At 39.1% G+C, this 12,118-nt stretch overlaps 1 protein-coding gene across 3 annotated transcripts in view; it reads right to left on the bottom strand.

Annotated features, from left to right (window-relative positions):
- LOC135109106 (putative neural-cadherin 2) overlaps positions 1 to 12,118 on the bottom strand; it is a 137,412-nt gene that overhangs the window by 67,779 nt on the left and 57,515 nt on the right. The window contains exon 1 of one of the 3 annotated variants that reach the window (XM_064020167.1): positions 5,770 to 6,309. The exons of the other annotated variants lie outside the window; for them this stretch is intronic. The gene's annotated coding sequence lies outside the window, so the exon portion shown is untranslated. Of the gene's footprint in view, positions 1 to 5,769; positions 6,310 to 12,118 lie in introns of those variants that run through there. 3 annotated transcript variants of the gene reach the window in all.

Here is a 12,118-nt window from a genome sequence, read left to right as displayed (position 1 = left end):
TTTTTCTGTCATATAAACTTTGCCGGCACCAATACGGGAAGTTCATTCAGTTACTTCCCATATCAGTATTCCGATTCCATTGAGCTTCAGTGAACGGGTAACTTTGTATACTATTTTTTATATTTTTTTTATTTATCTATTTATTTATTTATTTATTTTTTTTTACCGCCAGCTTTATGAAGTTTGCCACGGTCAGTTTGGAAAGTTTATTCAGTTGCCTTCCATATGGGTAAAAATTTCCGTCCTCACAGTGATACAGAAAACATCTAATTTTGTAAGTTTGTTTAATTTTGTATTTGTTTTATTTCATCTTATTTATCTATTTATTTAGCTAATTTAGCGATATGTTTATTTATTCATTTGTTTGTCTGTTTAATTTGGTTTCATTTCATTTTATTTATTTATCAATTTTCTTAAATTTTACTTACTTTTTTTTATCGTCAATTATTTTCTTTCCCTCGGTCTCTATAGCTTTTTCTTGAGTGACATTCTGAGAAGGACGCATTTCGTCGTTAATTGGCCAAGTGCACCAGAAGACGTCGCGGTAAAGCATGCAGGACGGTCCTCCACAAGGATTACAGACAGACACCGCTGCCCGCCACCACCCACCACCCGTCTGCGTGGCTGTGTGGCTGTGTGGCTGGAGGGAACTGCTCACATGATGTAACGTGTTGGACTTTTTTTTTCTTTCTTTTTTACTCACTCCAGTTATATCCAACGTTCTTTTTCTCTTTCCCTTTTCTTATTTGGTTGTTTACAAGAAAGAGTCAAATTCTTTTTTTTTTTTTTTAATTTTAAGAATATGTATGATAAAGAAAACAGAAGCATCGAAGCGTGAGTTGCAAAGTATTTACTGAGGGATTTGTCTTGCACAACTTATCAAATCCGGCGAAAATGTTGTTGCGCTCTTTAATTCCCCGTCGCGTATTGGTCAAGATGTTGCAGATATTAATAATGAGAAGAAAAAGAAAAAGATGAAAACAAGAAAAAAAGACGAAGAAGAGGAAGAAAGAAAAGAAGAAAAAGAAGAAAGAAAAGAAGAGGAAAGAAACGAAGAAGAAGAAGAAACAAAAGAAGAAAGAAAAGAAGAAGAAAAAGAAGAAAAGAAAGAAGAAAAAGAAGAAGAAGAAGAAAGGCTACTACTACTATTATTCTATCCTCGAAAAAAAGATAAAATTAATCTCCTCTCTCTTTACCTTCGTGGCAATATAAGCACAATTCTTTACGGTGATCTCAATGTCAAAAAGAAGACCATAACAATAAAAACGTTAATATACAGCATCCATGTTGAATTTCAGTTCCGATTCTGCGATATTTAGATTCAATAAAGTGATTTGCTTTCTTTTCATCGTTAATATATACAACAACTGGCCGATATGCTACAGGGAAATAAACACCCGTATTCAGAAACGCTTTGCTCTCACCACGACCGTTTTCAAAGGCCACAGAGACGATTAGGTGAGTTCTCAAGACTGTTTCTCCTCTTTATATTATATTGTATAAATATTGTTAATCTATCATTAGAACCGTAAAAAAACAAAAACAAAAAAAAACACCCTTTAAAACTTATGTAATTTCAAATAGAGTAGACGAGGTACAGACAGGAATGTTTCAAAATATGGTTCAAAGTTTTCATCAGTATGTCTTCGTAAAATCAATCAAGTGCAAAACAAATCGCTCAGAGAATACTTCAACCTTTCCGCTTCTGTTTTTATAAGACATTGTTGTTTCTTGTCATTTAATAACAAGCCCACGTTTTCCTGTAAACAGCCAAAATGAGAAAAGAAAATGTGAAAAATACGCAGTTCTTTCCACACAAGACGGCCCGGCAACACGCAACCAAGTGGTGGGAGGTGGCGGGGGACGGCTGTGTCCATCTTGTCTTCTGGAGTGTGACGTTTACCGTGACTCCTTCTGGGAAACTTGGCCAATTAGCCATTTCTCACAACTTGGCACTCAAGGAAGGCCGTATTGGTTCTGTCAAACTTCGGGTGACAAGAAAAAGAGAAGGGTGGGAAAAAAAAAGCGCATAGTTAACTGTCAACTGGAACTTTGCGGAGACTGAAATTTATATTGATATGGGAAATTAGTGAATAAACTTTCCATATTGATCGTGATCAAAAAACTGATGAAAAGTGTATGAAGTGAACTGTTAATTGAAACTTTATGGAGGCGAATATTTATAATGCTGATACTGCTATGGGAAGTCTTTGAATACTGATCGTGGTAAAGTTCATAACGCTAAAGGAAAAACAAACAAACAAACAAACAAACAAACAATATAACTGTCGACTGGACCTTTACGAAAACGGAAATTTACACTGACATGGGAATCACCATGATATCTTTCCATATTTATCCTTCCAGTGTTCATAAAGCTGGTGGATAAAAATTAAAAGCGAAAAAAGCTGTTGCTCTGATCTTTATGGAGACAGAAACGTATACTGACCTAAGAATAACTGCGCCAACATATATTAACTCATGAAAAATCTGGATACATAAATTTTCCGAGAGTAACAAAAGACAATCGGAAATAATCACTCCTCATTACATTCTTAGGGACAGGAAACATTAATAGTTCCCCCACCGGAAAAAAAGAGGTTGTGAATAAATACTACATTGGGATCGGGCGAATGCGTTCATTACTCTGGTTTAATGGTGGTTATAAATACGGAACCAATTCACTGAGACCCAAAGGAAATATTAAACTCGCCGCATTTTACATCATTTGTGTGGAAGGAGGGAAAAAAATGCGGCACATGTTTATTACTAATTAGGGTGCGGGCTGTTCCTCCCAAACAACTCTGCCCACGAGGAAACAAAGCCATCTCTCTCTCTCTCTCTCTCTCTCTCTCTCTCTCTCTCTCTCTCTCTCTCTCTCTCTCTCTCTCTCTCTCTTTCTCAGGTGCTCTTCATCCAGCCTGCCAGCCAATCCAATCACTCCCTTCGTCAGCAGCCTCTCCAGCAACGGAGCAAACACACTCTTCTGTCACGCTGCGAGTCTAACTTTCGAACGTAAAATTTTCTTCTTCCAGAACATATAATGAAAAGTTCGCAAGCATTTTCTTTCGCAGTGAATTTGACAGTTTGTTAATCCACAAGTTATCTGTCAATTAATTTATAACGTTAAAAAGGAATTCTATTTTTTATATACACACAAAAAAAAAAAAGAAAAAAAAGAAAAGAAAAAAGTTATTGCCTTTTGTAGTTATTCTTGTATTTAGGAACTGCTTGAGTATTGTTAATATTGGACTGGTACTGCACTGCATAAGTATTGTATCGGAAATCTGGTAAGAAAGACTAATATTTGCAGAAGTATTCTTAGTACTGTATTAGTATAGCATTGTATTAATCAATTTTTTTCTTTGTTATGCAAATCCAAACGACCAAATAACGCAGTCCTTACATTTTAAGAGACAGGTGGTCATTTTTCCTTCCTGAAAGCCTTTATGACCTCGTTGTTGAGGAGCAGGAAAATTCCTCCTTCCCAATGTAAAAAGACAAATGACAATCAAGTCTTCGTTTCGTGAGTAGCCATCACGAGGGTAGACACAACGGAACGCCTCTCCTTCCAGCTTCCTCTCGCTGACAGGAGAACAAAAGGGTTGATATTGATTTCCAGAGCGAAGTGAGCCATATAACGCACGGGCATTTAGTATTTAAGAGTGGAATCTAAGAAAGATTTCGGTTTACATTTTAATATGACATCTGATGTAAAAAATACGAATTTCCATTATTATTACTATTATTATTATTATTATTATTATTATTATTATTATTATTATTATTATTATTTTGAGAACGTATGCGACGGAATCATAGGAAAATCAAGGAATTTTATATGGACACAAGCATAGTTATTCCAATGAGCTAGCATGAATATGAAAAATAACGAAAAGAAAATGATAAAAAATACAAAAACAAAACAAAACAAAGAAACAACAATCCAGACAATGCTTAACGAGCTGATGGCAATTTTAACTTTTGCTTCAAATGAATCAATGGAAGCTTCATAAACAGTTTCATCAGTAAGTGCCTTCCAAGTTTATCATACGGAAGAGAAATTGAGGTAAGTCTAACAATGAACGTGCCTCCTGTTTACGATGAAATATGAAGAACTAAATAAGTAATAAATAAGTACGCCTTCGTGTATGCCAGAAGTGACGTTATAGAAGAACTAAAGAGATTAATCATAAAGAGGCACACAGAGATAAATCATGCAAGTATAAACATGAATCGCGATGTAAATTCACAAATGGAATAAAACAAAGGTCTTTGTATACGAGTGAAGTGGTGACATTAACAAATAAAACAAACCCTGCACCTATAAACTTGTCCGTGTAATGAATTGTATAAACAAAATTTTGCTATGTGAATCAGGAGAGAGAGAGAGAGAGAGAGAGAGAGAGAGAGAGAGAGAGAGAGAGAGAGAGAGAGAGAGAGAGAGAGAGAGAGAGAGAGAGAGAATTTTAGTATTTCCGACAGGTTCACAGACTGAATATTTATGCACCACAACAATTATAATTAAAACGAAATAATCCTACTAGTTAAAACCCAATAATAATAAAAAAAAGATTATTTAAGCCCCAAAAAGCTCATAAAAGAATGTTGTACATAAGGTAATACAAAATATGTTATAAAATAATACAGCTTATTGTATTTTCCAAAGAAAGGCAGGAGGGAACCTTTTTCTTTTAAGACTTATTACTGGCAGACCTCTTTGAACTCTTTCCAGTGACATTACGAGGCACTTCCGACCTACTTAAAATTTTGACATAAGGAAGTCTTAAAGTGACGAACAGGGCCAAAGGAGCACAGGCGCCAGATATGACCCTTGCAACCACGGGTGCCATGGGAAGGGTTTCGATCACAGAAGGGCTGGAAGGTGAAGACTCCCTCACTTCAGCATCATTTTACCTCGGAAAATTACTGCTAGTATTCTGTTTGGAGGGAAAGGTCATCAGATCTCACCTCAGTTGCACGGAACTGAGGCATGAAAGGACACTTACTCTACATTGACGTATTCAATTAACCATACCGATGAAAAAGATGCTAAATTACCTTAACTTATGCAACTCATGAAATTAAACTGAGTAATTCATTAGCCATAAAAAAGTAAAAAGAGAGTACAGGTAAAGTTTGCCTTTATACAGTATTCTGCATTCCATATAAGTAATGAGCTATTTGATACTTTTCATTGGCCGGTTGATTAAGAAAGGGGGAAGAAATAATATAATTGGATTGATTGATTTAAGGCGCCGCATGCTCATATGGTGTAGAATATGACTGGAATGAATGAAAAATATAATATAATTCAATACAATCAAGAGTTTTGGTATCAGTGCTAGCATTTACAGTACAAGGTTCCTTCTCGAGTTACACAAATCGCCCGAGGTAACGCTCATTACAGAACAAAGCCGCACGTCAACTCCCCTACACTGCTCCTAACGTGGCTGCTCCATAAAAAGAAGTAAGAAAAAAAAAGAAAAATTGCGTCGAAGAAAATGAACTTCTCCTTTCTCAATTATCATCTTGTTGGTTGGAAAAGAAAACAGGACAAGAACGGACAAACCATACACGGGCTACTCATCCACACCCAAGTACTATTTTTTTTTCCCAAGAGGCTAAGACAGAGTTTAAGTACCTGAGCCAATAATCTGAGTTACGCGACAACACCCACGCGATGGTGCGACGAGGGAGCGTTTTCTTAAGGGCGCGAATTCAGGTCGAGATGAGCAAACAATTACGAGTGTCGGGAGTAATACATACAAACCGTCGGGAAGTAACAGGTCGCGCTGTGTCGGGCGTGGAGACGAGCTCCTGAGGGCACCGCAGAAGTGTTCACTAGACGGCGGCCGACACGCGACTGGCCGCCTCCCTCCCGAGCCTTGCCGCCGCCGCCCGTTCAGTGAGGACTCGCTACCACCTCCCTCACTCTGGCCTCGCCACCCACGGACCAACACCTTCACCTACACGCGTGTTGAGGCCACCACCAGCGTTAAGGATAGGCATTCTACGAATACACTATAGGCTAGCTGGTTACGAAAGTGTAGACAGATTAGTTGATTATCTTATGCGCCATAACAAGACCATATGGCGCCGTGCTTATCATCCGTGGTCATAACCGACGAATGCAATTATAACGATGATTATGTAATGCCAACTTAACACTAATTAAGGGGGGAGATCACACGCCAACGACAAAATGACAGGCCACAGACGTACTCAGTGGACGCAGTAGTACAAGAAAGAGGCCACGCCCAAGACCACGTCACTAGGGCAATCTAGGCCACTCCATAAAAGAGGAATAACACATGAACACGGGAAAACAACATGGCGAAACGAAAAAAGAAGGAAAACAGAAGCCACACCCGCGCCGACAAACAATATCAGCTGACGCCCAGACACCTACAGACACCTCAGGCCGCGGTGTGAGCAAAGAGCAACAACACTCCTGTTTAATAATGGAAGAGAGTGAGTGAGCCTTTACTCCCCAAGGAGGGTACAGCCATGCATAAACCAGAGGAGACTCAGATATATAATAACGAGTGTGTATATCAACTTGCTCTTCTTTACTGTCTCACCGGCGCTCGGGAAAATGTTTAAACTTCATCAACAGTGATATAGAGATTAAGGCAAGTAAGTAAATTAGGAAGTATGTAAGTAAATAAGTTAGTAAGTATGTAGATAAGGTTAAGTGAGTAAGTAGGTAAGTATGTAAGTAATAACAACAATAACAATAACAACACCTACTATTACCACTACTACTACTACTCTACTACTACTACTACTACTGCTACTACTATCACCATCGCTGCTACTTACCACGTAATGATAAAATCAATGTTCAAAATCAGGTACATTCCGCTACCCTCTTGCATTATGTTTAGTATTTTCCCCTCAACCTTAAGTCTTCCAATGTGTCAATCGTCAGTTTTTAAAAAGATCCTCCGTGGATCTGAGAACTTAATATTGAGTGACAACGCTAAATACGACGAAGTGAGTGTGGGAGGTTACTTGACTTCTTATCCATATACGTGATACTGCCCGGTTGAAACAAACATCACTAATACCAAAGTATGAGCCTTGAAGCGCCAAACAAATTATGTTACAAAGAGGACCCATAACGGACTCAGTATTAAAATGAGTCCTATCACTGTGACACAATAAAAAAATGCGTCCTGGAATGAAGATACTTTAATGTTACCTATTGAAGACACAACTGCTTCCCTGCTTGGCTCTCGGGCACGTCTTAAGCCCGTTTGTAATGGCTGATGGCGCCCCTGGGAACAAACTTCTTGAGGCATCCCTTGTTCCAGGAGGTAAGAGAGATAACCGATGTGACGCCTATCTGATAGTATTGATTAATCGGTGTTTGACAAGCTATTATGCAAAAGGCGTCGCCGATAAGTCGCGTCATAAATCTCTGTTATCAAGTTGGGTTTGCAGGCTTTACGTTCATCGTGATAGGCATATTTCTTTTTGAATTATTATTTATCATGTGTGTTTTTTTTGCAGTGATCCATTGCTTTCTTATCGTTTCTGCAGTCTATACAACAACAATAACAACAACACCAAATTAATAATAGTAATAATAATGATAATAATAATAATAATAATAACAATAATAATAATAATAATAATAATAATAATAATAATAATAATAATAATAATAATAATAATTTTAATAATAAAAATCACATGGCTACGCTTTCCTAATGTATCAGTCACATCAAGCTAAAAACAATAGCTATACCACACACCAACTCATCTCTTTAGATTAAAACCTCCTTAAAAGCCTTGTGGCTCTTAAATAAACGGGGAGAGAGAGAGAGAGAGAGAGAGAGAGAGAGAGAGAGAGAGAGAGAGAGAGAGAGAGAGAGAGAGAGAGAGAGAGAGGGCTTCATACTCATACTTCGGATAATAGGACGAGTTTTCTCTTAAATTTAATTCCTTCATCATCCTCGCTTGTTTCCCCCATTGCAAGGGCTTAACGAGGGGCGCGCTGCTAGCCTCCCGCGGGGACGTGGTACCAAGCTGCAGCCCACGTGTTGCAGTCACATAACACACACCCAATTTACCGGTGGGTCGAGAGGGAGCTGTTTTTTTTATTTTTTATTTTTTTATTTTTTATGTGTATCGTTTCCCGGGGCGAGGTCATCTGACGAGGGCGGGAGGGAAGGAGAGGATATGAAAGGGATGGGATGGTAAGAGAGGGAGGGGAAGGATGGAGGGATGGTGTAAGGGAGAGGGAGGGAAGGGGCGGAAGGGAGACGGTGGAAAGGGCGGGGAGGGTGAAGAAAATTGAGAGATGAGAGAGAGAGAGAGAGAGAGAGAGAGAGAGAGAGAGAGAGAGAGAGAGAGAGAGAGAGAGAGAGAGAGAGAGAGAGAGAGAGAGAGAGAGAGAGAGAGAGGATTGGAGGACAGAGGAATGGATCCAATATTTCATGTTAACCAGATCCGCAAAACTTTAAAATTTCCACAAACATGATGCTCGCTGTATTAAACCATGAAAATGCAATAATTCCTTTGATTCATCACTCTCATCGCCGCCACCCACCACTGTGTCCTCCTCTGTGCCCCTCGTGTCTTTCTCCTCTCACTGCTGTCTATTCCCTCTTGTTTCAATTCTCTCTGGTACACTTTTTCCCTTTTTTTCTTTTCATTCTACCTCCCTATCTTTTCCCAGCCTGACATTTCCCATTTCGTTGTTTTCCATTTACGACGTCAACGCCCTGTCAGTACACACACATGTTAATTTTATATAAAACATTGCCTTAGTTTAGTGGCTAGTATATTATCTTCAGTTTTATTCCGCAGTGCTTTTTCTTCTCAGTCTCTCCACATCTTGCCTAGCGTAACTCACTTCGTCTCTCTTCCGGAACAAGGCGTAAACTCGTAAGGGTGAGATCATAAAGTGGATCGAACTAAGCCCATTCTTCTCTGCGAGTAAGTGAATAACATGTAACTCATTCGTGACGAGGGAGAGAGAGAGAGAGAGAGAGAGAGAGAGAGAGAGAGAGAGAGAGAGAGAGAGAGAGAGAGAGAGAGAGAGAGAGAGAGAGAGAGAGAGAGAGAGAGAGAGAGAGAGAGAGAGAGAGAGAGAGAGAGAATAACGTCTCTCGACACTTGAAAGTATTCGCACACACTGTAATCTAAGGTGTTTGTGATTGACCGCCGGAGCTTCTGTTGTGATGTGCAGACGCGGTGAGGGTGTGGCTCAGTGATGGCAACACTTCGCAGAGGAAAAGAAAGAGAAGGAAAAAAATAACAAAAAATAAGATAAAATAAAATAAATAAATAAATAAATAAATAAATAAATGAAATAAATGAAATAAAAATAACACTCAATATTGGCAATACAGGAAAATACGTATATCATATTAACATACACGAAGTACGAGTATTTTCAGAACTACAGCGCGCGTACACACACACACACACACACACACACACACACACACACACACACACACACACACACACACACACACACACACCCCCTTTAATATTTGAGAACACGGCCAAAACAAACATACCTCAGCAAAACTATTGAATTCCAAATAAACGCATAACTCAAAGTGATAACGTGAGAACTTTGTTTTGTTCACCTCTGGCAAATAAAACTTGCTTTTTCTGAGAGCAAAAATAACCGGTAAGTGTCGGTCAGGAACACTTTGACATGCGCCTCCCGTGCAAGTAGAGAAGTAACCCACGCAACCTGATAATTAAGGAACTTCTTTTCAGTGTTGCTTCACTCGACGTGCGCAGTGCTTCCACCCATTGTTAAAGGTGAAGTTACGTGTGACGGCAGCGGCGGTGGAGGTGGTGGTGGTGGTGGCGGTGATGGGAGCCTGTCAGTGGAGCACAAGGCCGTGGGGAGCACCACTGGGCCAGGCTGTCACTCCCCGTCTGCAGGTGACCGTTGTGTTATAAATGCCACTACGCAGCAAGGATCGCGTGTATGTTTTCGTTTTTTTTTTCTTTCAATGTTTTTTTCTTTATTTCTTTCTTTAATTATTTCTTTCGTTACTCCTCTTCCTCCTCCTCTACTTTTTTCTTCCTCTTCTTTCTTTTTCTTTACATTTTTGTTCTTTGTGTTTTCTTTCTTTTTCTTTCTTGTTTTTTCTTTCTTTCTTTCTTCTTTTGCTTCTACTTCTTTTTCTTTTTTCCTCCTTCCTTCCTTTCTTCTTCTTCTTCTTCTTCTTCTCCTTCTCCATCTCCTCCTCCTTCTTCCTTTCTTCTTCTTGTCCTTCTCTTTCTTCTTTCTCGCCTTCTCCCTCGTTATAAGCATGCTGCAGGAAAGAGTGTGATAGCGACATCGGCAAACAACGAATCACTCACCAAGTAATGTATACGCACGATAAACACCCAACCCTCGCCTTGAAGGGGGTAATATTTCGCTGGCTATACATCACTCCATCACTCACACTTCTATACACAGACAAGCCATGCACGTTGAAAAAAAAAAAAAAAAAAATCCCTCGGCAATTCTCCACCGACGTGTTGCTGATTCTTTTTTTTTTTTTGTCTTTTACGTTTCTTGTCCCTGAACATTCAGTTGAAGACTTCCTGCATGTCAACGTATTCGACTTTCCCTCCCATTTTCTGTTCCTGTGAGAGTGTTGCACAAGAAATGATGCAATAAAATGAAAGCTGCTAATTAATGTTACTGGTAAATGGTTGAAATGTTGACGATAAAAAAAGGACTTAATGATGCAAAGCAAATTAATATTGATTTCCTGCTCACTGCGAAAAGTAATGAACACATTCAAATGGAGACGGATTCTTTTGAAAACTAGAACGCAAAAGTGCAAGGATGTAGTTTACTTTTTTTTCTCCAGCAATGAGGAAGGAAAGAAAAAATGCTACAAAGTGAAACTGTTCCACCTGTGTGTGTGTGTGTGTGTGTGTGTGTGTGTGTGTGTGTGTGTGTGTGTGTGTGTGTGTGTGTGTGTGTGTGTGTGTGTGTTCGCAGCTCTCTCAAAAAGTGATGGCAGGTGATGAAAGTACACAAAGGCACGAACACACACACACACACACACACACACACACACACACACACACACACACACACACACACACACACACACACACACACACACACACACACACACACACACACACACACACACACACACACAGATTTCTTCATATGTTAGAAGTGCATCCCATTTTTTACCTTGTCTGAATTTCTACCATGAGAAAGAGGGACAAAAGTACGGCGGAGGACTGGACAAAAAATACTGGAAGCAAGAAAAACTCAGCGGTACAGAGAAGAAGAAGAAAGGAGGGAAGAGATTAAAAATACAAGGGGGTTAAGCTTGGTTGGTAACTAAAAAATCTAATTGTTGTTTATCTAATAACGATAAGAGGTAACGAACAACGATGAGTCAAAACTAAAAACAGGCTGACTAAATCATTTTATGGACTACAAGAACTTTACCAGGAAAAAAACATTCAAGTTACAGAGAAATTATTCGTACTTTAATTTTAAGAATAGAACATTTTGGTAAAGCAGAGTACCGACTTTAAATACAATTCCTTCTCTCTCCCCTCAAAAAAAAATTGGGGTGAATGTCTTTTATATTCCTTTCCCTTCCAATGTAAAGTCGGTGCTGCTTGTCTTGCATTTGCCTACCTGGTCATTTTTATTCTGCCATGTGATCAAACTGTTAAACCTTCAGCCTTCTTGAATAACATATACGTTGCTTCGCTTACGTATGGTCGGTATTGCTTTATGGGCTACGCATCTGCTCCATACATAAGAACAGTTAAAACTTATGTATGGTTGGTATTACTATGTGGATCAGAAACCTGGACCATATATAAACAAAAGTAGAGGAGGTTAGAAGCATTCTGAATGTGGTGGTGGCGAAGGCTTTTGAAAGTATCTTGAATAGAGAGGAAGACAAACGAAGAGGTGCTAAACGGGATATTGGAAGAGAACTACTGCTAAATATGAGAATAAGACAGACGAGACTTATAGGACACGTAATGAGAGTAGGAAAGATAGAGGATCTAAGTTTAACGGAAAGAAATCCGCCCCAGGTAGAAGAGTAAGAGGCAGACAACGGGAAAAGTACATGGATGGAATAGCGAGAGCAGTGGGAAATGG

This window comes from Scylla paramamosain, chromosome 18 (assembly GCF_035594125.1).
Source record: "Scylla paramamosain isolate STU-SP2022 chromosome 18, ASM3559412v1, whole genome shotgun sequence".
Taxonomy (NCBI): domain Eukaryota; kingdom Metazoa; phylum Arthropoda; class Malacostraca; order Decapoda; family Portunidae; genus Scylla; species Scylla paramamosain.
The sequence above is the reverse complement of the archived record's forward strand: the minus strand, read 5'-3'. Positions and strand labels throughout refer to the sequence as shown.